Here is a 25,817-nt window from a genome sequence, read left to right as displayed (position 1 = left end):
GCTATTGGCTCCCCATTATTTAAAACTTGGACTACGAAGACAACAATACGCAATGTATTAGTTATTGAAACTGTCCTACTAATCACTTGCAAAACTGTCTCATTGCTATTTGTTTCTCAATAAAATTAATTTAAAAAATCAAACTTGGACCAGGGATCATCTCTTGTTCAAAGCCCTCTTTAACTTACCAGTGTGACTTAGAAGCTCCCATTACATATCATGTTTTCTTCTGTGATACCAAATAAGAAAGTACTATGTTTAATACTTAAAATCATGGCCTGGGGAGATAGCTCTGTGGTTTAAATGCCTGCGTGAGAAACACAAGGACTCAGCTTCTATCTCTAGCACTGAATGTCATGCCAGCTGCACTGAACTGGACAAAGAAAACTGCACGTGGGCCAGGGAGATAGCTCAGTAGAATAAGCACTTGCCTGGCAAGTGCAAGGGTCTGAGTTCAATCCCTGGTTCCAAAAAAAAAGAGAAAAGAAAACTGGGCGTGTTGGCACATACCTGTAATCCCAGTGCTAGGGAGGCTGAGATAAGAGGATCACCATGAGTCTGAGCTGTGTAGCACAACCCTGTACCAAATAAATAAATAAATATTTAATTTAAAAAAATAGTTACAATCATGGCCTTGGGAGCAGCCTTATTGGATTTGACTATTACCTGTCACATCAACTAGCAATGTTAGTTTGTGTAGCTTACTTATTTCTCAGCATCCTTGTCTATGAGTTAAGAAAATAATGATGATAGAACCTATCTCAAAGGGCTGTTGTAAGAACTAAATGAGTAAATACTTTTGCAAAGAATAGTGCTGGGAATGTGGTCAATCCATTGTATTTGTCTATTAATATCATTGCTATAACTAGTTATTATAAGTGCACTATATTCTTAAGGTTTCTGAAAGCAAGAACCATGTATTATCTGACAGTATAGCTGCAGGTCCTATATAATTGCCAAAGAAATGCTTGTTGAAAAGTGAATTAGAAAATGAATGGTTAAACAAATGAAATGAAGAAATGAGGAACTGAAATGACATGAAATGCCATTAACTTCTGAAGTTACCAAGCTCAATTAACATGCTATAAATGGAAGAGGCAGAGACTAATGACGAGCTCCTTCTTCACATATTTGTATTATCTACTGTGATGTTTCAAAGAATGCATGCAAGTGTGGCTTTATTTTAAATGTCAGGGCCTTTTGTTTTCACAATTACTTTAAGCCTTGTGAAAGAATAATCAAAGGATTATGCCATCCTCTCTTCCAAAACTAAAGTCTTAACAAATCATAAAGAAAAAAAGGGTGAAAAAGTTTCTTAATCACTGAGCTAGCTGTGTACCTTTCCTCCAATTCTGACACTTGGATAGATGATTTTGAGAATTTTCCATATTCTAGATTAATCATAAAGCACATGAAGTAGGACAACTGACAGTGCAGTAACAAGAACATCTCTGCTTCACATAAATCTAGAAAAGCTGACCTACATCTGAGGCTGTACATTTACACTCGAGAAGGTTTCTTAATGGAGAAAGGGAAAAACATCCATTTGATTGACAATTCTTTCATACAGTCCAGACTCATAAGGACATCTTTTAAAAAATACCATCAAATGTTATAATTCTTATTATAAATTATTACCTCATTTTTATTTTTTCTTTTCTCTTTGTCATATATGGGGTTTGATCTTTCTTTTCTTCTTTTATTCATTTTAATGAGAAAAAAGATAAAATAGCAAAGAAACAATTTCACAACAGGTTAGTAGGACAGTTACAATAATGAATACATTGCATATTGTCTTTATGGTAGTTGTTCAGAAGACAAGATCCCAACATGATATCTTTGTCTAAACAATATTAATACAAAGCTTTCTTTTCAGTGAACTAAGAGAAAGTAGTTGTTTATTTATTCTATCTTTTTTTTTACAACAAAATGGTCCTTTATTTATACTTTTGCCATTAGTAACACATGACAGTAGGTTGCCTAGCAACTAATTGCTGACTTTAATCAGAAGGGATGTTTATCTTAGGACTGAGGTAGCTTGTTTGCTTTAGGCACTGAGGCCCAGTACCACCTACACATCCATAGATCTTCTAGCTTTGTGGCTCCCAACATATCCCCCTTTTTTGTTGTGTTTTGTCAGAGATGGGTGATCTTTATTTTTCTTAACTGTATTTAGTACAGGGTCTACAGGGTTTTACTATACAGATTGGATTTGTAGTGATCCTTCCTGTTTTTCAGCCTCCCAAGCACTGAGATTACAGGCATGTGCCGTCGTGCCCAGTCTCACTCGCAGTCTCGGTGTGCCTGGCACAGCAAGCAAGGGATTGAACCTCTGGCCCCTGAGTCTGACTAAGCAGGCACTTTAATCTGCTGAGTTATCTGGCCAGCCCTTGATCTTTCTTTTTTCAATCAGATAACTAGGTAATCTGGCCTCAGTGTTTTGGATACTCTTAGTATTTCTTTTTAACTTCTCAGATTGTCTAAGCATACAATCAAGGAGTCCCCTGGTCACTGACTGAAATAGTGACAGAGCAGTTTAAACTCTGATATTCAGATATAATGAGAAGAGGAAGGGTTAGCCCAACACTGTGTCATGAAGAGGTGTGATTATCATGTTATGATCAGTGATTTTGATGGCCCCTCCCAAGGGGCCTCTTTCTGAAGAATAATTTTCTAACTCTGATTCAGCTATAGGAATTGATATGAGATTTTCAAAACAGACTCAGTCAGTTTTATTTTTCCTCTGTCTTCAATCCCACTTAACATTGACTTTTTGTGCCCGAAAACCCACATGGCTGTACTGTAGCTAATTATGGCAAATACCTTTCTAATTGGGTGAATCAATGAGTCTACTGGCCAGTCACTTTAACAAGAGATGACGAAAAGAATTCTGTGCAAAGAGCTTTGGAAGGGCTGCACAACTGAGAGAGGAAGTAGTGCCTCAGCCTGCCTTGTCCGTACATTTATACACAACAAGACAGTCTTGCTTGCACAGGAAATGGGATAACTTCACTGCAGTTAGAGAGCTAGGATAGCAAATATTCAGGAAAAGCAAGGTAGTGACACATGCTTGGACACAGATATACCCTATTTTGCTATTTTGTTGTTGTAAGTAGTAGTATTAGTATTTATAGACAGTTCATTAGGTATGATGATGTATGTTGAATACATTTTGGATGGAAGTTTCTTTGATAGAGCATGTAACTACATAATCCAGGCTGTCACTGAACTTGCTGTGAAGTCCAGGCTGACTTTTAACATGATTTTTATGCTTTAGCATCTGAAGTGTTGGGATACAGACATAGATTGTTTTATATAGTTTATATTTCATTCTCTAATGACCCATGGAAAAGGGACTATTTTATTAATGGAGAAAATAATGCACAGAAAGGTTATACTAATTTTTCACATGTCATATGCACAAGTTTATGGATGATACTTGTGAATTCAAATATAGGTTTATCTGGTTCATAATCTGTTCTCTCTTCTGCCTCTCTGATAAGGGTGTTATCTTCAGTAGGGAGTATAGATCAATTTCCCAACCAATATGCTGAAGACAGGCCTCAACTTTGCCAAAACGTTGATCTTTCATCCACTGGGCTCACAGAAAATCTTGGGATAGTCAGCCATATCAGGCTTTTAGAAGCTTTGTCATTTTATCTCTAAAGCAGTATATTTTCTTATTTTCTATCTATCAACCACATATAGAAACTTGGACAACACAATTCAGTGTAACTTCTCTGACCTTAAGTATTCTCATTTAAATGTATTACTAATAATATTTTATGCTAGGGCTTTGGTAAGGATTTAATGAGATAATGTGTGTATGTCATTATATAAATCAGGATTTTCCAAAGAAATAGAACCAATAGGAAATACATCTATATTATACCTATCATATATCTATATCTATATCTATATATCTATATATAGAACCTATACTATATACATCTATATTATACCTATCATATATCTATATCTATATCTATATATCTACATATTATTCAGCTATAAAGGCTAATAAGTTCTTGGGTCTATCATTACCAAGCCAGAAGATATCCAGGATGACAAGTGGCATAAGTTCCAGGCTAAAGGCCAGCAGGCTCAAGACTGGATCTTTGGTTCACTCAAACACAAAGGCAGAAACAGAAGCCATGCTCTGACTGTAAACCAGTTAAGCAGAAAAATTCTCTCTTGCCTTTAGATGTGCACCACACGCCTGGTCTCAACTGCCATCTCAGTATGCCACAGGGGTGGGGCCAGAGTGGCAGGCCCCGGGGATTGAACCCCTGGCCCCTGAGCCTGCTTGTAAGCTCTTTATTCTGCTGAGCTATTTGGCTAGTCCTTCTCTCTTACCCTTAGAATTCTATTCAAGTCTTTAGTTGATTGGATGAGACCTGTCAATTTAGAGATGGTAATCCACTTTATAGTAGCCTGGTGACTCAGATATTAATTGTATCCAGATGCTCCCAGAATAATGTTTGACCAAGTGGATAGATACCCTGTGTTCCATTCAAATTGGCATACAAAATTAATCTTCAGAGTCACCTTATATCATGTCTGACATGTAGTGAAGACTTAATGAAAGTTCCCTCCTTTCAGATCTCTTTTACGTTTGTTGATGTTTGTAACAACTCTATATGGATCAGTTGGGCTGTCATGTCTTTTATAATAAGAAAACTGAATACAAGTCCAGATACCATATAACCTTTATGCTACAATTTTTAAAAAATGATGCAAATTGGGCCAGGGAGTTATCCCAGTGGCTTAAGAATCAGCCTGGCAAGCGAAAGGTCCCAAGTTTGATCCTTGGTACAGAAGAAAGAAAAAAAAGACGAAAAAGAAGAAAGAAACAAATTACTAAGGTTTAAAAAGTACCTAAAGGCCAAAAATTGTGTTCATTTTCCCTTTTCTCCTTTCCACCTAATTAAAACTATCCATCCATGATCTCATTCAAGGGGGTTATAGGGTAACCAGATAAAGGAATTTATGCTAATATATGCTAATATCTCCTTGGGAAATTTGTTATTCTTCTAGAAAGAAACACACTGACTCAATAAAAGTGAATACTTCTCAGAGTTCCTAAAATGTGACTCAAGGGATGAACATCTATGTCAATCTCTGCTTAGGAAGATATTCCAATTCTCTCAGACTAAACAAGACTGTAGGTGGCAGTGATGACAGTGGGTAGGTTATGCTTATTCCTCATACATAAATTGAATTGGTCTCAGAGGTAGGAAGAACAATGGTGTGTGTTTGTGTATGTTTGGTGGTATGTAGAGATCAAGCCTATGAGTATACCATCACTAAACTATATTCCTCACTGATTTTTTTTTTATTTTGAGACAAGGTCTTACTAAGTTAGTCAGGCTGGGCTCAAATGTGATTTTTCTGCCTCAGTCTCCCAGAACATTGGAATTATAGGCCTAGTCTACCACATCGGACAGAAGAGCTTTTTTATGTTGCAGGTTTGAAAACCATCACATATTAGCAAGATATCTATCATAGGTCCCAGTTCTAGCCACTACATAATATTGGAATCAATGTCATAAAGGACAAATGTATGTATTTGTTACCACTGCTTTGTTATAAAAAGCAAAAAACAAAAAAACAAAAAAAAGCATTCATCACTTCTCAGCCTTTTGGCTAAGATCAAGCATTATAAAAAGCATTCATGTGGCTTGAAAATAATAATCCAATCCCAAGAGATATAAAACAGAGTCCTTTGAATCTTTGGTATTTTTCAGCTACAAGATGTTGTGCAAATGTGGTTATATAAGGAGTAAATTAAAACTAAATATCTAAAAATATTTTAAGAGCACATTATTAGTATAATGAGTTAAATAGTACTTGCCAAATTAACTGTTATACTATTGATATGCTATTTCTAGTAATACAGATTATCTTTCTTCATATCCAACATTCCCAATATCATTTATTATATTACTGATGAGAGTTACCACTTTTACTTCAAACCAAAGGTACAAATTAAATTGCGTTTATAATTGTGTTAGTTGATACATTGTGTCAATTTGGCTGAATCAGCTCCGGCGGATTTTAGCATGGGGGGCCTCGCCCTGCAGGTGGGCATGGCCCAGGAATTGAGAAAGGCAGGAAGCTGCCCTGCCTGGTTTCCTGCTGCCCCACCCTGCTTCCTTGGAGAAGTTTTAGTCTTCGAAGAGGCTTTATCTCCGCAGCCGCTCCACTTTGGAGGAGCTCAGATCTTCACTGCTTTACTGTGCCAGTCTTCGCAGTCAGCGCAGATGGAAGAGAGAGGCTTGATGGACGCTGCTGCAGCTACTGCTGCTCCTCTGCTCTTCATTGTTTTCTGCCGCATGAACTGCTGTTGTTTGCCTTGCAGCCAGCGGAATATGGACTGAACCCTCCAGTAACTGTGAGCTAAATAAACCTTTCCTTCCTTCATTTTGAGTGTCCGATATTTGTCCCAGCAACGAGTAAAAAGTAACTAAGACAATAATGAGTATCATTACCAATAACTAATACAAGAGTACTTACTAGATGTTAGATTCTGTTTGCTCTAGTGCCCAAGCTCAGTGACAGATAAGTGGCAATTGAAAACAAGCTGTAGCCTTATCTGGGTAAGCATATCCAAGGTAAACCATGCTGCTGTTTTTTACCTTCTAGAGCTCTCTTATCTAGCCCTCCACTATTATGTGCAACTTATGTTCAGTGGTATATCTTGGGCTCCTCCTTCTTGTTAAACAGACTTCCAAACAATTTTTAAAGTCTTATTTCACCTTCCCACTACTCCTAGAAGGATTTCCTGCCTCCAATTTCTTTCTGTGACAGGCTGGCAAACTTTGACTCCATTAAAATTTTCTTCTCTTCCTTCTCTTAATTTTATCTTCACTGAGCATCATCATCATTCATGTTTTCGTTTCCCAGGAATGGAGACTCACTCCATTCTCTGGGCGTCCTCCAGGCAACATCCATTCATCTGGACCTTATCCATGTATGTGCTCTATTAGACATGTGTAAGTTGGAAACCTTGCACCCCTGTGAATATGAAATAGTAGGCACATAGCCATAAGAAACAGGTAGTTGACACTACGTGCTTTCCTTTGAGCAGGGAGTGTAGGGTGGATACATAAAGATAGAAACGTTGATACTACAGCTAGGACAAGAAAAATGCTATTGTCATTCACTTACAGAGCACCAGCAATAGCACTTTTTTATGATTTTCCTTTCTAAATTTTATACCCTTTTGCTTTATCTAGGCTCCTAGGAAACTAAGAGGCATATTGAAAAATTAATGAATATTTCAGAACTATTTAATATGTATAGACACTGTACTGTGTTTTTTTTTTGTCTAATCTACTTTGTTGTGGTATCCTGACAATGTCAAGAGTGAGGGAGTAGTCCTTACCTTCATGCTGTACACAGGTCACATCATCCCTGGCTTTATCCTTAATGTCAGCCCCTACATTAACACTGCTCATGTACATGATCATTTGAGAGGTGGGAAATTGGACTGTGAATCCATTATTCTCTGATATAACAATCTCATTGTTATAATTTAGATAAAAATATTAGGTACATGTGATAATTATTTTTATTAATACTCATGAGAGTAATAATGACTAAGAGAACAGAATCTGGACTTAAACCAGTTCTTTGACCTCAGGCAAGATATTTAACTTCTTTCCCAGTTTGTATAAATATAAACTGGCAACAGCTATAATATCTATAAGATTTTGAAGAGTAAATGAGTTAATGAATGTAAACCACAAAACAGTGTCTGATTCACAAGAAGGATTTAAAAGAATCTCCTATTATTCATATTACCACCATTGTAATCATTATAACAATTATATACTAGGTTTTAAGTAATTTAAACTTGATAAACACTCTGTAATGTATTCATTTCTTCCTAATTTATTTTTTATGAATAACTCTCAGCATTAGTCACTTTTCAATGATGGAAAAAAAAATATCTGACACCCACAATTTAAAGAAGTGGAAATCTACTTTAGCTCACAGTTTTTAGAGAATTGAATCTGTGCTTGGCTGGTTTCAAGGACAAAAGAAAAACAAGGGTTGAGAAAAGCTGCTCATACCATATCAGCCAGCAAGCAAAGGGAGAAAGGAGTATAAGAATATTTGTACCATTCCAGATCCTGACCAGGAGTGACCCACTTTCAACCAGGCTCCACCTTCTAACAGCACATTTCCTGAATTCCTCAGCTGATGAATTCAGTGGTGAATATGGCACCCCCATGATTTACTCACCTTCCAAACACACAAGATTTTTGGGGGACATTTTAGACCTGTCTTAGTTACTTTTATTGTTGCTGAACCAAAATATTCACTATCAAGGACTGGCCAAATAGCTCAGTGGATGGATTAATGTGCCTGCAAGCAGGCACAGGTGCCTGGGGTTTGATCCCCTGTCAGCTGGGCCGGCCCTGCCCCTGGAGCATGCTGAGACTGCCATTGAGATTGGGCATGGTGGTGTGCTCCTATAATCCCAGCTCTTAGTAGGCTGTAAATATGTGGATCACTAGAGTCCCATCTAGTAGTGAGACCCTGAACACCCTGTAGACCCTGTCCTAAAATATTAACATAAATAAATTAATTAATTAAAGAAATAAAAAATCCCAAAATGTTCACTATCCAAGGTTAAAGGATGAAAGGTTAATTTTCCTCGGAGTTCATAGAGGTTTCAACTCATAGCTGGCTGGGTGTCAACTGTCTATGCCAGGGTGTCATGGCAGTGGAGCATCGCAGAAGGGAAACAGTCCCTGGCAAAGCAGGGAAACAGGAGGTAGATGGAAAAATGGTAGCAAGCAACAAGTGACAAACAATCCTCTTTCTAGCCCTTATATTTTATTCAAGCTTTCTGCCCTAAGGCCGAGTAGGACTCACACCCGTGATCCTAGCATGACACCATGAATTCATCCCAGCATTGCATCCTTGATCTCAGGAGCACACATCTCAGATCCAGCCACCTCCCAATAGCCCCACTTATGGCCACACGAAAGTTGAGCCGGAGATCTAGATACAAGTCGTAACAAAATCTAAGCCATAATACCCTCAGTCCTCATAATAACACTGATTACAATAACAGCATTGACATAAATACTAATAACAGTACCTGTGAGACCTCATTATTATGTCCATTATATAGATATATAATAAGCTTCTTGAGGATGGCAGTATTTTAATATACATAGAATGTAAATTACCCATATTACAAAACCATCTTCTCTTCACCAACAGGAACAGAAAACACTATTCTTATATTCATATACATTATTAGGTTAGGTGCTAAAATGATAATGATAATATTAAACATGTGATATAATTATGCTATTTCTTAGAGCTGAAAGGCTCATGTTAGCATTATCAGGAGTGGTATTGACTAGCACATATTTTAATAATAGAAAATGCAAGTAACTGCATGATTGTTTTGTTGTACTTTTTCTGATTTTGAAAGAATTAAAGGGAAAACCAAGATTTCTTAGTAGTAGAGAACTAATTATAACTATTTAAAGCTGCCTTATAATTAGTATAATACTTAAATGATCATGACATATATAATTATAGTTCAGGCAATTTTGTTATTATGTGATTAATGATATAATCATTTGATTATGATATTAATTATAATGATCTACTTTTTAATTTGACTGTAATTAATCCTGAAGTAAATACAAATAATAGGTACATGGTAATTTTCACCAATTAACAGAAGGTAAAACAAACTCCAAGCCTTCTTGATTATGCTCCTCTTTAACAGAACATTATTATGCTAATATAATTATAGAAATAGTATTATTGATATAATGGAATTAGATCCCTTTCAGCACCCCAGTGAAGAACTGTGAACACTGTGACATATGTTTATTCCAATATTGCCTAAATGCTCGTAGTAATATTATGGAATGCCCTGAAGTTGTAACCATTTCCCAAAGGGCAAAAGGCAAGGGTAGAATCCACAGTCACAAAACTTTTTATGATTAAGGGGCAAACATTACATGGAAATAGGTCATACCCAGAAGTGCTATAAACATGACCTTGTTCCTGGCAGGGCTCAGCTCAGCTCAAGGTGCCATCTCTGGCAAACGTTCTAGCTGTCAGTACCTGCCCGAGAGGAACTGTATAATCTAGAAGTCCTCTGCATTCCCCAGCCCAGATACTTTGGCTCACAGCCTCTGAAGGGCCTCAGCCTCCATCCAAGGCCATAGCACACCGATCAGTGCTCTGCCTTCTGAAAGTCACTGAGGATTGGCACTTCACCACATCAGTTGTATAATGACTTCTTTTTTTTCAGAACTGGGGATTGAACTCAGGCCCTTGGGCTTGCCAGGGAAGCACTTATTCCACTGAGCCATCTCCCCAGCCCCATGTATAATGACTTCTTTCTAGAAGACACACGGGCTGACCAGCACTCCCAAGATTCCCCATGGCTACCACTGGCTACAAAGAGGGATGTGGGAGATACATGAGTGGGGAGGAGGGTACATGGCAGGGCTGCCACTAGAGGCAGAATATGAGGAAATTGCTACCCTCCATACTGCCCCACCTCAACATGAACTTTAATGAGGCTGGTTCTTACAGTGTGGAGCATCTGAAGGATACTGATGAACAGGATATCCCTGGGGGATAACAGAAAGAAGGGAAGTTCTCAGGGTCTAAGAGCTCCTTCAGGGTCTGGAGATAATTAGTAGAAAGTTTTAGCCACCAATCCCTTCTCCTAATCAGTTCTGAAAACTGCCCCCAAATCAGCAAATTGCCTGTTGTAATCAGGGTTTACAATGGAAACAATTTAATATAGGACACATAATTTATAGATTATTTTATAATATTTACCCAAAGAGTCAAATGTAAAAGTTCAGGAGATCTACCCACACACTAGAGACCCAAAGAATCCAGTTGAGGGCCTGAATCTCACAGCAGTGTTCCGCACAAGCCCAACTGAAGACCTAGAGCCCATGGCAGTGCCCTCCACAAGTCCACCTGGAAGCCGAAAGCTGATGACAAAGTCTCATGCAAGTCTGCATCCAAAAGCTGCAGTAGGAAAGCCCAAAGTTCAGTGGTGGAAGGTGAAAAGTCTGCACCAGCGGGATGAAGGATCTGTGCTAACAGGCTGAGGGATCCATACTGGAGCCAGGAAGTGACACACAAAGTGAGGACCAGAGCTTCCCAGGAAAGAACTGCAGCCATCCTCAGTGACAGCGAGGTCCTAAGCTCCTAAAATTGTAACAGCTGAGTTGCTATCAAGAAAGCCAGAACAAGCTTGTCCGTGAGAATCAACAGCACTCCATCTGACCTTCCAGTCCTCTTTTTTATGCTGTTGGCAACAAGCCTCAAGTCATCCTTCTACACCCAGAACCATGCTGATTCAGTTCAGCTGGGTGTTACAAACTGACCACTAGTTGTTAATTCATCATATTGTCTTTGTCCCTGACGTATTTGAGCATATGTGAAGGAAATTGGTCACAAAGAAATTATGTAAATATCTAAGGGTACAAACACCAGGACTGGACTATGGCACAGATAATATAGAAGCATGAGGCTTAGTAACTGCTTTGCAGATTTTATAAGCTATCTGAATGGCCCTTTCAGAGAGTAATTTGCAAATAATAAAAAAATTGGTTAACAAAGTGGTTTTTGTGATGTCTAGTTTATTCCTTTTAAAGATACAATTTTATAATAAACATCTATGTTTATGATATTTTATATCAGATCTATATTAGGATGAATCACATAAAATTGTCAGCAATTAACCATTTTGACTTACAAAAAGTTCAGTGCCATTTAATTCAATCTATATAATGTTAACATGTAAATGTAAATACATTTAGTTATGAGTATTCTTTGCTTTTATTTTTATTTTTTGTATTTTAGGGAAGGGCCTACAGGGTGTTCAGGGTCTCACTACTAGATCAGACTCATAGTGATCTGCCTGTTTACAGCCTCCCAAGAACTAGGATTATAGGAGCTCGCCACCACACCCAGTCTCAATTGCTGTCTCTGCCCTGGGGACGGGTCTAGCACAGCAGACCCAGGGATCAAATCCCCAGCCCCTCAGCCTGCCTGCATGCACTTTAATCTGCTGAGCAATATGGCTGGCCCTGTATATTTTATGTACATCATATAGTTACATAAATACCAAACAAATATATATATATAGACTAATTTATGTACTAAATATGAAAGGAAATCTAATATGAGTATATTTTATATACATCATATAATTACATAAATACCAAAGAAACATATAAATACCAGCTAATTTATAAACTACATATGAAATCTAATATGTTTGTATGTAATTTTAAAATATAAGTAGGGTAATCTGTGATAATATTGTAATACAAGTTATACAAAAACATGTACCTTATGTAATACTATCAGTATATAGAAATATATATATATATATACTCTAAAATGAATATATGAAAACATTATCATATGTTAGAATATTTCATGAGGCCCTTTATTGCCTTGAAATGAAATTTACATGTATTATGGTATACTATGCATTAAATTTGAGAAAATAATTTAGTCACCTAATTTTAATACCAAGATGAAATAAAATAAATCTATATCAAAAGACTATATATTATTATGTTCAAAGCCTTGAGAAATACAGCAGAAAATCAGCACACAAACCATATGTTTGAGGAAAGTAGTGTTTGTAGCAGTGGTCATAAAGAGAACTGACTGAACATCCTGTGTGCAAGGCCTTGTACCTGCTATACTCGTGCAGGTATATATACAACTGTAAGATTATTCTCGGAGACTTCACTTGACTGGAATAAACCTTGTAAGAATCCTTAGTTACTGGCCCTTACTGATACTTTTACCTCATCCCCTTATAAGTCAAACTTTTAGTCAACAGTTTTTCAGGGCTCTCACATATGAATATATGAATCTAAACATTAGAAGGAATAGTTGCTATCTCCAGGAAGGGGTTTGAGATAAAGATTGGACTGTCTGTTCTGATTAAAGGGGATATTAAATCTGTCTGCAATATTTTATAACTTTAACAAATCAGAGGTACTGGAAATGAACTGGAAAAAATTAACATTAATTTTAGGTGTAAAATCATGGAAATGTGTAATATTATTTATTTAGGTCTCTGTATCTTTAAAATTTCAAAAACACTGAAAGGGAAGTTTGTAGGAGGACATAGTCCAAGTGAACACCTAAGCATTTTCTTGGCTGTAGACCTCAACAACCATCAGATAATTCATTATATTAGCACTGAGTTAGAGCTTGTGCAGTGCAAAAACTAACAAAGTCAGGTATTTCATTAGTGAGGCAGAGATGGAATGATAAAGCAAATACTCTGGTTGCTAGTTGGTTGTGTGTTGTTTTCACTAGCATGGCATTAGGCCCCAAGGCAGTGAACCCAAAGTCCTTACAAATCCTCAAATAATCCAGGAGGATATCAATAACTTCAGCGTTCTCTACTTACTATGCCACAAGTGTAGATTTGGATATTAAAAAAAAATTCCAACAATCCAAAGGTCCATTTTCAACTAATGTGAAAATTGGCAAAGCAAAGAAATTTAGCCTAGTAGCACTTAATTTTATGAATTCTTTTGGGATAAGAAAGTGTAAATCTGCATCCAGTAAGACCTACTAAGTGTGTACTCTGAGCAATACTGGAAGGAGATGGAGGAAAAAGAAAAAAATAAAAGTCACAGAAGTCTCTGATCTTCTTTTGTGAAAATCAGTATCACATAATTAGGATGCCAATTTTAGCTTGACACTGAGCTAAATTCAGTTCAGGATATGACTAGACTTTTTTTTTCAGAACCAGGGATTGAACTCAAGCCATTGTGCTTGCCAGGGAAGCACTTATTGTACTGAGCCATCTCCCCGGCCCCTGAGGGATTTTTTTTTCAGATGACTAGAATTTGGATGGAAGATATATGAGAGGTGGAGCAAATGGTATGAGGCTGTAGAAAAGAAAGGTCTTACTAGGCTGCATCCTATTTGATCTCTGACAAGATGGGATAGTATGGAACAAGGAGGGAGGCAATCAGTTTGTCAGGAGCAGAGAATCTCTCTTGGGTAATGGTAGGAAGCCACTTCGATATGGTTGAGATATTTTGGAAGTGCATGGCTGCTAACCTACTATTGTTATTCACTTACTCAGTAGGGAATCATGAATTCTGGAACAGGGATATACCAGAGAGTTCACTATTTCTGCTTCTCATTACACCAGTTAACAGAAAGACAGCAGCCATTTGTTATTATGGACACATTTTGTACACTGGGTACTAGCCCTGATATTTCTGTCAGAGTTTATGTACACCAGTGCTCTATTTGGGGAGCAGTGGCCAGAAGTTTGTGGTCTTTTTGACCAGGGCAAACAATGTTTGGGAGATAATTACACATATGATTTAACCTTATAAAAATTGAATGAATGCCAAGCATGTGCAATGCATTGGGACTTGTCCTAGGAATTCAGAGAAAATGAATCAGTCATTATTTAATTGGGGAAAAAGCTGTATAGACAAACATAAGCTGAAAGAACCACAAGGAAAAGATTTCACATGGAACAGTGAAGCAGCTTCATAGAAGTGATTTTTGAATCTGGATCTTGGAGCATAAGTAGGATCTCAATAAATACAAAGGCAAAGGATATAGTAGAGGAAAAAAACCCAGAAGATCAAAGACAAATAAAAGATTAGCCTACTTAGTCAATGGTTATTGACCAAAGCATAAATGTGTGAGGATTTGTGGCTTGTGATGAAAAAGAAAAGCGGGCCTGAGTGAATCAGGGAAGCTAGGCTTTGGGTTTGCAAACAAGTGGGTAACATCAGCCCCACCTGTACCAACAAAGAGCTGCAGGCCTAATTTGACGAATATGGTCCAGTCATCGGATGTGACATCGTGGAAGACTATGCCTTTGTACACATGGAGCAGGCAGAAGATGCAGAGGAGTCCATCAGGGGCCTTGATAACACTAAGTTTCAAGGTGGGATGTGTGTGGGCTGAAATTCTGAGTTGCGGTTGTATGTGAGAATACAGACTTCCTTGGTACCCCATCTCTGGGAAGTTTTCGGCTCTATGCATTCAGTCCCTGAGGAATTGTGGACCTTAATTTCCCTTGCTAAGTTCAGACCTACTTTGCTTTTCTCTCGAGTACCCATTATCCTGTTCTTGCTGTTGTCTAATACTTCTGTAGCTTCCTGTTCATGTTTTGTTTTTTCAGCAGGCCTCACTGTATGCAGAAGCTGTGGTGGGGGCTGCACTGTCTCCTTACTGCCTCCTGCCTCCAGTGGGTGTTGGATTTGGGAATGACCTTGGTGAGACTCACCACTGCTCTTGGGCTTCTTTTAGCCCAAAAGGTAGACCTAGAGTTGGATCACTTTTATCTTTCCAATGAAATAAATGGTTTTTCAACTCAAAGAAGAAAAAAGATAAAGAATCTCCTGTAAAAAGACATGGCAGGCTGGAAAGACTATTTCCCAGGCATGTCATTCTGGGCACTGAAACCAGGCGTGCTGATGCACACCTGTAATCCCAGCACTGGGGAGGTTGAGACAGAAGGATCCCTATGAGTCTAAGTTGTGCAGTGAGACCTTGTACCAAATAAATAAATAAATAAATAAATAATTTTTAGAAAGGAACAAATTTAGAGGCTTCACACTACATGATCTCAAAATATACTCAGTGCTAGTAACACTTAACCCAGCATTGTGTTAGCATAAAAGTAGACATATAGAACAATGGAACAGATTAGAGAGCCCTAAAATATATTCATTCATACATGATCAACGGACCTTTGGCAAATATGACAAGTGTATGGAATAAGGACAATTTCTTTGATAAATGATGCTTGGAAATCTGGGTATTCAAAACCAGAGGACTGAATTGAAGCTTTCATGTCGCACTAGATATAAAAGTTTACTACAGGTAGACTAAATAATTACTTATAATTCTCCAATCTGTAAAATTACCAGTGGATAAACAAAAGAGGTCAATCTCAATGACATTTATCTGGGCAATGATTTGTTTGAATATTTTCCCAAAAGTCTAGGCAATAAAAGGAAAAATAGGCAATGAAGTTACATCAAAATAAAAATCTACACATTAAAGAAAACAATGAGCAACCATAGTAAAGAATATAATCCTTCTATGAAATGGATGAAAATATTTGTTAATTCTACATTGGATAAGGTTTTAATATGGGAAATATCTGAAGACAAAGTAATTTGAAGACAACAATATTCAATGCAATAAACATTGGTGAAATACTATCATTTTGTTTATTGATATTCTGTATCATTTCTTTTCTTTTGTTCTTTTTTTTTTTTCAGTACCAGGGATCAAACTAAGGACCTTGTGCTTGCCAGGCAAACACTTATTCCACTGAGCCATCTCCCCTGCCCTTGTATCATTTCTAATTTTTGAACTATTTTAAAGTTTTCTTTAAAAAATAAAAGAAAATTTTTAAAAAGCTACCTTCCAGAGAGTGAGAAAAAAATATATATGAAGAACTAAAACAACTCAAGATAACAAAGAACCTCATTGAAAAATCAGCAAAGGACCCCAATAGATATTTCTCAAAATAAGGCACTATTAAGACTATAACAAACTCCTCAGTATCACTAGCTATCATGAGAATGTACTTTAAAACTGCAATGAGATACAACTTCACACATATTAGGCTGGCAAATGCCAAACAGATAAGTATAACAAGTGTTGGCAAGACTATGGAGATAAGAGTACTCTTAATCACTAGTGATGGGAGTGTAAGCTAATGTAGTCACTATAGAAAAATGTATAACATTCCTCAAAATATTAAAACTAGAACCACTTCTGTGGATATATCTAAAGAACATGAAACCAGATATCAAATAGATATCTGGTGATATCTTATTATATATGAATTATATATTATTTAATATATTAGATATGGCAGGTGGTAATTGAATATATGGTGAATATTTAAGTAAAATTTATTACAGTAAAAGATGCAATGCTGCTAATCCCCCTTGAAATACATCCTCTCCCTTCTAACACACTTGTCCTATCATTCTTGTGACTGTCTGAAGCAGTTGTGGAAGTGTTTCTTAAAGGTCTTTAATATAGCGAATGTGGCTGCCTGGTGCCATCTAACAGAAAGGCAGACTTGTACAAGCATTGTGGAATGTCCTGATCTATGTTAGTCACTGGATCTGGTGAGAAGGTACAATGTTTAGATTTTTCCTCCAGTAAAAGTGACCATGAAAGAGAAAAGTTTTGAATTAATTCGAACATTGAGGCAGCCAGGAAAGTGCAACCAAAGACATTTGTAATTGAGAATATCCAGAGCTGCTACATAAGGTTTCATGAATGAGCAGATACATGTGTTGGAAGCAAGAGGTAGTGTTTTGAGGGGGCTAATGGCAATGCAGCTTCTACTATAATAACTATTTAAGCACATGCCATATTTTCTGATCATACTTCATACAGTTTATACATATTATATGTTAGATATTATACATATTATATTTATATATCTGTATGCTCATGTGCTTTGCAGTTTAATTCCCCTAGCCAAAATTTGGAACCAATAGATGCACAGGGAAAATGTGTTGTATATAATATAATGTATATTAAACGTATACAATACAATGCTATTTAGCTTTACCAAAAAACAGGATGTAGTAGTATTAGTATGGATAAACCTGGAAGATATTATATTATATGAAATAATCCACAAAGAGAAAGGCAAATACTACATAGTTGCACTTATATTTGGAATCCAAAATGTTGACCTCTTACAAATGATATAAAAAGAATATGGGCAGAAGTAATATCAGAAAATTTCCCAAATATGGGGCAACAATCTGACATTCCTGTAACTGAAGCATATAGAACTCCAAATAATATCAATCCAATGAAAACCACACCCAGATATATAATAATCAAGATTCCAGAAATTCAGCATAGGAACAGTATACTAAAAGCCGCTAAAGAAAAGAAACAGATCACATTTAAAGGAAAACCCATCAGAATAACAGCAGATTTTTCTTCACAAACCATCAAGTCAAGAAGAGCATAGAGCAAAGTACTTCAAGTCTTGCAAGAAAACAAATTCCAACCCAGACTGATCTATCCTGTAGAACTCTCTTTCAAATATAATGGAGAAGTGAAATATTTCTATGACAAAGAACAACTAAAGAATTTCATGATGACAAAGCCAAGCCTACACAGACTACTAAATGATGTTCTAGAGGGGTAAATTGATCACAGCCCCATGAATGAGAATGGAAAGAACCCACCGAATAGGGCAAACAAACAGAGGAGAATAAGACGTATACAGTACTAGTCTTTCAGTTATTCTTTTGTGTTCAGCAGCAGAATATTTCCATCAGCACTCTACAAATGGACTTCTCTTCCACCCTATGGGTCATGATTCCATCTGAGTCTCCAGGGTGGATTTCAAAGAAATAGCGGTAGCTCAGTACCACATGTGACGCCTGGCCACCAGTGACTGTCACGGTCATTATGCATGTCCACAACACACTAGAACTTTGTGCGATATCCTATCCTCAAACTGCTAGAAGTGCTGGTCATTTATTTGCCATTCCAGTATTTATCTTATGTTTTACTCAGCTCTTTCTTAGTTCAATTGTTTTGAAACATTTAATTTTCTAAATATTGCTTAATCTTAATTTTTGTTCTAAGATTTATACTGTGTCTTTGACTTACAATTTATTTAAAAGACATTGTATGATATCTTCTCCTAGTATTAGAAATTTTAAAAAGTATATTTCCATTTTCTGTTGACTTAAAAAATAAAAAAATAAAAAACCCAGAGATTTGTACCTATATAAATAAATAAATAAATAAATAAAAACAAAATGTTGACCTCATCGAAGTAGTATATAAAATATCAGTTACCAGGGTCGGGAAGTGGAGAATGGGAAAATGTTATTTAAGAGGTATATAGTTTCAGTCAAGCAGGAAGAATAAGTTCAAGGGAGCTATTGTACAGCATACTGGCTACAATTAATGCATATATGAAATTTGTAAAACAGCAGACTTAGATGTTCTCAACAAAAAATGCTGAATATGTAAAATAATGGGTATGTATATGGATAATGGTTGACAATTTTGATTTATTCCCTTCACCATTTATACATATAATAAAACATATATGTAAGTATATGAAGTTAAATTTGAAAAGGCTGAGAAAAGAAAGATATTACAATAGTCAGGTAAAGATATGGGAGGGGCCTACATAGAATATCTATGAGGGTAGAGAAGGGGGCATAGATTTGAGTAACTTCAGAATGGCAAGACATAATGTCTCATGGGAGGAGTAGGACGAAGCTAGTGGGAAGGCAAAGTCAAGATTAAAGGATGATTCCCATAGTTTGGGGCTTGGATGATTATAAACTTGGGAAGGCAAAGAGATTTGGCACAGGAAAGAAGCTCATTAGCAAGCATCCTGAATTTGAGGGGTCAGGAGAAATCCTGCTGGAGGGGTTGGTAGCAATGCTGATATCCTGTTTTCCAAAGGCACACGTGTTGCCACTTCCTTCACATTAACATCAATATATCTAATAAAAGCTTCTCACTAGTGGCCAATCCCCAAGGAAACTCATCAAGCCTCGTGTAATCAGGAATTGAGCTGGTTGGAGAGCTTCAAAGTGGCTTCACCACCAGATAATACTGAGGCCCATTCATCAAACATCAGAAAAATGATCTTGACAAATTGTTGCACAGATCCTGTAATGAGAGGGAAATTAATTTGGTGGCCAGCCCATTATCAAGTATAATAACTAGGTTGGAATGAAAGAAAGGACTTCATTCAGGCAGAAATTTCCATTGACAAATAGTAGGGGGTAAAAGTGTGAATGGGAAACATATAATTGAATGTATTAAAAATATAAAAAATGCTTTTGAAATCTTGAATCACTAATCATTCATCATATTTATAGAGCTGGAAAAGGAAATCTTATTTTTATTGATGGATACTGATGCATAAATGAAATTTTAAAATGTGTATTTTTTTTCTATAGCAGGACTTTATTTTAAAAAGTGATGAACAGCTTTGTCCATAATTATATGTTGGGGATAATGAAGCACAGATCTAGCAATAGTTACAGGTCAATCACATCTTAGAGAGTTTGACTTGATTATATTTGTGCAATATCTACTTCGGGCAGACTGTTCATTGTGTGGGTATAAATGAAACTTGTATGTAGGAGAGGAGTGGTCTGATAAGGAAATAGACATTCAACTTAATGTATTAAAATATTAAGAACAGGGATCATACTATCGTTTTCAACAGATAGAATATATAATCAGTTAAAGCAATCACACACTCTATTCTTTGATTATAATGGAAGGGATTAGATGATCATCTTTAGATATTTAATTTCAAATAAGATCATATGGGCTAGATAAAATTTATCCAAGGTGTAGAGCTGATCTTTGTAGGTTATATCATGTACATTATTAATAATTCATTAATTTTTAAGTACTTTGTAATTCCTAGATAAATAATTGACCAATATTATTTCATGACTATTGTTCTCACAATGATTATTATTTGGGAATAAAATAGCACTCAGAAAGGGTGACTCTATAGGACAGGCATGAATTCTATGGAATATCTATAACAATTTGTATACATCCAACAAATATTAATCTTCACTAGGTTGTGAGCTGAGGTGAGCAAAACTATCCAAGGAAGATATGGAACACACAGTGATTAACAGTATAAGTTCTGCAGTCGAATTGATTTCAGTTTGATGCAATGTGTGATAGGTTCCTGAGAAAGAAATGCTGGAGTCTTGTGCTCGGTGAGCAAAGAATGCAAGCTATACACATGACAGCAGAAAAGCAGTTACACTAAGCAGAGTTAACGGGGGCGGGGGGAAGGGGCACGCATCAAGCAGGTTCATGACTGCAGAAACAAAAAGGTGGTATGCGTGGGGAGACAGGTGCCTGGGTGGTGGAGAGAAAAGCAATGAAGATATGTCAGGCTTTGGGATTTCAAAAAAGGATTTTTCCTTTTGGACTTTGCCTCGGGTGCCTCCCATTGGTTCTCTCTGGACATGTTGACAAAATGATAGCCAGAGTGCTGAATCCTTTCAGTGATATTTAGGTATATGATAGCCAGAGTGCTGAATCCTTTCAGTGATATTTAGGTATATCATTCCCCATAATGCACTCTGTTGTATTTACATACATGGCATGTAACTGCTCTGTTGGAGCCACTGATGAGTCCAATCTAATAGTGAGGCCCTGAACGTCCTGTACACCCTTCCCTAATATACGAACATACAAAAAAAAAAAACAAAGAAAGAAAAGAAAAGAAAGATTAGGTGGGAAAACAAAATGCTACCAAAAACTTGGGCGGCACTCCCTCTAGTGGTTAATTAATGAATTTCCCCCACCAATTGCCCTATTGATTCACAAACAGAAGAGCTAGTGGTAAAAATGAAACGGATACATCTGGCAGGGTTTTTTTTTTTTTTTTTTTTTTTTTTTTTTTTTTTTTAAATCTTGGTCTAGGGCCGGGGAGATGGCTCAGTGGAATGAGTGCTTCTCTGGCAAGCGCAAGGGCCTGAGTCCAATCCCCAGATCCGAAAAAAAAAACTTGGTTTAAAAATAAATTTATTAATCACAAATACATAATATACTTATATGGGGTATGTATATTAGGTAAAGGCCTTAACATTTCAACAAATGTCTTCAGAGCATCTGGTATTTATATACTTTCTTTTCTGTTTGTCTTTGTCTTTTTTTTTTTTTTTTAATGGTACCAGAGACTGAACTCAGGACCATGCACTCGCAAGGCGAGCACTTACTCTGCTGAGCTATCTCCCAGGCCCCCCAGGTTAGCCTTGAACTCTCTATGTAGTCACTGGACCATGAGTCAATCAAAACCTCTAGAATTCCACCTCATGGCTGTACTTTCTTATATAATGAACTTTTTACAGATTTTTTTTTTTTTTTTTTTTTGCAGGTAGGTATGGCAGGATTTTCTCTCCTGGTCTTTTGAGGATGAAGCAGGAAGTATCTATAAAGAAGTTAAATGAGCTTTCTGTCCTAACACAGGGTTCTTTGTAATGAACTGTTTCACTCCTAGGAATTTCCTTGAAGGAAAGTAAACTTAATGGATCCTGCCATATGCAGGCCTGTAGCCTGAGCCTTGGTCAGCGGCATCACAGGTCTATTAATTCAGCTACTTGCCAAATATGTATGGAAACTCATTATGCAAAAGGCTCTGAAAGTGTGAAGTGTTATTGCAAAGTGTTCATGGCAGAAATCTGACTTGCGTTTGTGTCTTCTGATGGCACTTGGCTAATTTCATTTTCTTTCTTAATTTTTTTTATTTTTTCTTAACCCTGACCCTAATAAATTTCATTTTCTGTGACCTTTCACCTCTTCTTGCCTTTTGTATTCTCTGATGTCTCTCAGTCCTTCCCTCTCAAACTCATGATGTTTGATCTCTATATGCTGACTGTGCACCAGAATTTTCCTGCTCTAGTCTACACTTCTTAGTCACTTCACTAGTGTCAAATCTAAAAATAAATGCACTAGATCTTTTTCCACCCCTTCTTTTTTCTCCATAATTTTATTGAGAAACAAATAGCAATGAGACAGTTTCAAATCAAATTGGTAGGATAGTTTCAATAATTAACATATTGCATAATCTCTTCCTAGTGGTTATTTGCTGTACAAGATGCGGACATGATATCCTATTTACAAAACTATTACAACAAATCCCTCTACTCATTAAGAGAATGTAAATATATATCTATCCTAACCATTTTGAATACATGGATACAAAATGGACAATCATCTGTATCCCCTTTTTTGGTTTAGTTCTGTCATTTGAATATTATAGGTGTGTTAACTCAGCAAAATATTCTAAAAGATTTCAGTAGTCTATAATAGTATTGGGTCTTCTGATTCACTGGCAATGTCAGAAATTGTTGACCTGAGTCCCCTACAGCTCAACATAACACCATCGCTTTACTTCTTATTCTTGCTCCACAGTTGAATTACTAAAAAATAGCAATCCAATAAAAGCAACTCATAGTACCTTGTTAGACTCTAGTAATCCTTAGCTATAATGTTACAATTCCTTAGTCATGGTCATGAAATTCTACTGGTGAAAGGTTAGTGTGGGAACATATTTGTTGGTGTGACTTCATGGATTCTTGGTATCATACTTTTATATTTTATGAAAAAATTCCACAAGATCTCTTGAAATACTTATTATATCATCATGTGCTATGAATGCTGAGTAAGGAATAAAGGGGATAGGTTTTAAAAATTATTTTCCTCATATTGAATTTCTGTTCTCTGGCTATTGACCAACTTATAACTAAGTACTTCCTCCGTGATAATGAAAGCAAGGGAATAGAAGAAGAAACCATAAATCTCTGAAATCCGATGCGCATTGCTTAGGTGGTACAAAATACCAAATGGATTTGCTGTGTATACTCAAGGTCTGTATAATAAAGGTAATTGTAAGATTAGTTAAATACATCAAATTTCTCTTGAGCATGAATGGTGTGACTCAGGAGCAGCTATTTTGATTCTATTCAATACTAATGATGACCTGTCACTCATGGGCCAAACGTGCCCACTAACATTGTAAAAGTGTATACTGTGCAACAGATACTTTAGAGAAGGTAACTAAAGGAATTTAGGAAACAAATGGAGAAATATCCCCAATATTTTTTTGTATAAATTAGGTAATAATAGAGTTTGAGACTATTTTGCCAAACAAATTTGCTCATTCAAAAATAGTCACTGTGCATCATGAGGTTCAGTTAAAACAAAAACCATGATCTATGGGTCTCTTTTTCACTGTCTCCATGTTCTTTTTGTTTCTGTATGTTAGTTTTTAAAATAAAGATATGAAAAATGTGGGTTTTTAAAAACAGTGTGGCATTGCTTCTTGGTTGTTTTAATGTATGGGAACACTATTACAGATAATCCTTAAAATGGAGACATGTGAGTTGTATTTTAAAATGAATACAACTATAAATAATAACATTCAATCCAATCAAGAAATGCATTGGCAGGATAAATTTCTCTCTATTCCCAACAGTTATGAGTAACTAACCATGATTAAACAACCCAATACCAAAATGTGAATAAAACTGATCCTCAAGAGATAACCAGTGACCAGCCTATATTTAGTCCAATCTATTGTACCTTCTTTAACAATGAGCAGTAGTCATCAAAACCCACAGAGATTTTGAAGTGAGTAGTTTATTTTTTATTTACTATTCATTTCTAATGAATACTTCACATTCTACATGAGGAATTGAAGTAGTTTAGATACCAAAGCTCATATACAGAAAAGCAGTTAAAAATGAAGTCCTAAAAAGACCTCAGGAACCATGAAGTTCTCAACAATTCTAGAGCCATCAAACCCTGAGAAGTTCTGATACAGAGTTGGAAAAAAGTGTCCCTAGGAAGGTATGCCTATCCAAAAGGCACATCATTATGCCACTAACCAGAAACTTATATAGGTACCCTTCCTTTGGTGTCCTAGAACACCAGCTCAATAACTTTCTTTCATCTTTTAGAGACAGTGTTTTGCTATGCCATTCAGGCTAGCCTTGAACTCCCTTTGTAGCCAAGTTGGCCCTGAAATCCCAGTGATTCTCCTGCTTCAGCCTCCTGAGTTCTGATGTTACAGGTGGGGACAACCATGCCCCCTACCAATAACTCTTCATTTAGAAAATGTGAAATCCTGAGTTGTGACAGTTATTATATTTAAACACTACATGTAGCTCTGAGCTTTCTATGAACTGGTGGTAAAAATTAAATATATTAGAATTACAGAGTTCTCAGCATCTATAAAAAGAAGCAAGTCATCCCACAAAATTATAAACAAAACATAATTTTGAAATGACAGTATTTATTATCTACCCCAACTGCTAATTACGTTAACTAGTATATTAAATTTGGCACAGCCTCTTATTCTCACCAATTTGGAGCAGGGGGAATTTACTGTATGTATTTCTTTAATGGTAGATCTATCTGCCTAATATTATTTGATTAAAGCTGACATTAATATATTTCCATGAAGATACAAGCTAAGCAGCAAGGGAGGCTTAAGGGTATATAGAGAAGTCAGCCTCTGATTAAATATCTGCTATTAATTGGTCATACCATGGAAACACAGCACATACATAATGGCCAATAATCACTTTAGGTGTGCTCGGCTTCGAGTCCCAGCATTACTTCAAGGGCAAGTAAATAACACAGTGATTCTTGTCATAATTATAGGCATAGGCAGTAGAGGGTAATGGCTAAGAATATAGCTTCTGGAACCAGAGATTATTCTTCCATTTATTATTCATGTGACCTTGCTCAAAGTCTTATATCCTTAAATCTCAGTGTCCTCATCTGTAAAATAAGAACATGAGAAATGTTCATATTAGCCCCATTCCTAGACTATACAGAGATATCTTGGAAAAAAATTTGTTTTAAGGGACCCCTGCTTCATAAACAGTTTAAATTACCTAAAACCAACACATGTGTTTATTCTAGAATCCACTTAATTTTACATGATTCTGTGAAGGAAATACTGCAAGACTAGTAGCAGCAATTTATTTAGCTGCCACTGCTAGAATTAGAACTTGGTCATGGCGTGTTAGGATAACCCTGTAAGACATGCAGGCTGGAAGCTCCTAGGAAGATCTGGTCTTTTGACAGCTGAAGGCTGTTACTGAGAATTGGAAAGTGGCCCCAAAACACACTGACAGAGCAAGGTCTCTTCTTGCTAAAGTCTTAGAAAGATACTGGTTTGTGTCATAGGGTCACTGATATGTAAAGCACATGACTTATTACCTGGCTCA

General features: G+C 36.5%; 1 protein-coding gene across 2 annotated transcripts in view; it reads left to right on the top strand.

Annotated features, from left to right (window-relative positions):
* The window catches only part of Il1rapl2 (interleukin 1 receptor accessory protein like 2), a 1,644,749-nt gene that overhangs the window by 780,930 nt on the left and 838,002 nt on the right, over nucleotides 1–25,817 (top strand). The window lies entirely within an intron of this gene.

This window comes from Octodon degus, unplaced genomic scaffold (genome assembly GCF_000260255.1).
Source record: "Octodon degus isolate 3935 unplaced genomic scaffold, OctDeg1.0 scaffold00259, whole genome shotgun sequence".
Lineage (NCBI taxonomy): Eukaryota > Metazoa > Chordata > Mammalia > Rodentia > Octodontidae > Octodon > Octodon degus.
This window is presented reverse-complemented; position numbering and strand designations above follow the sequence as displayed.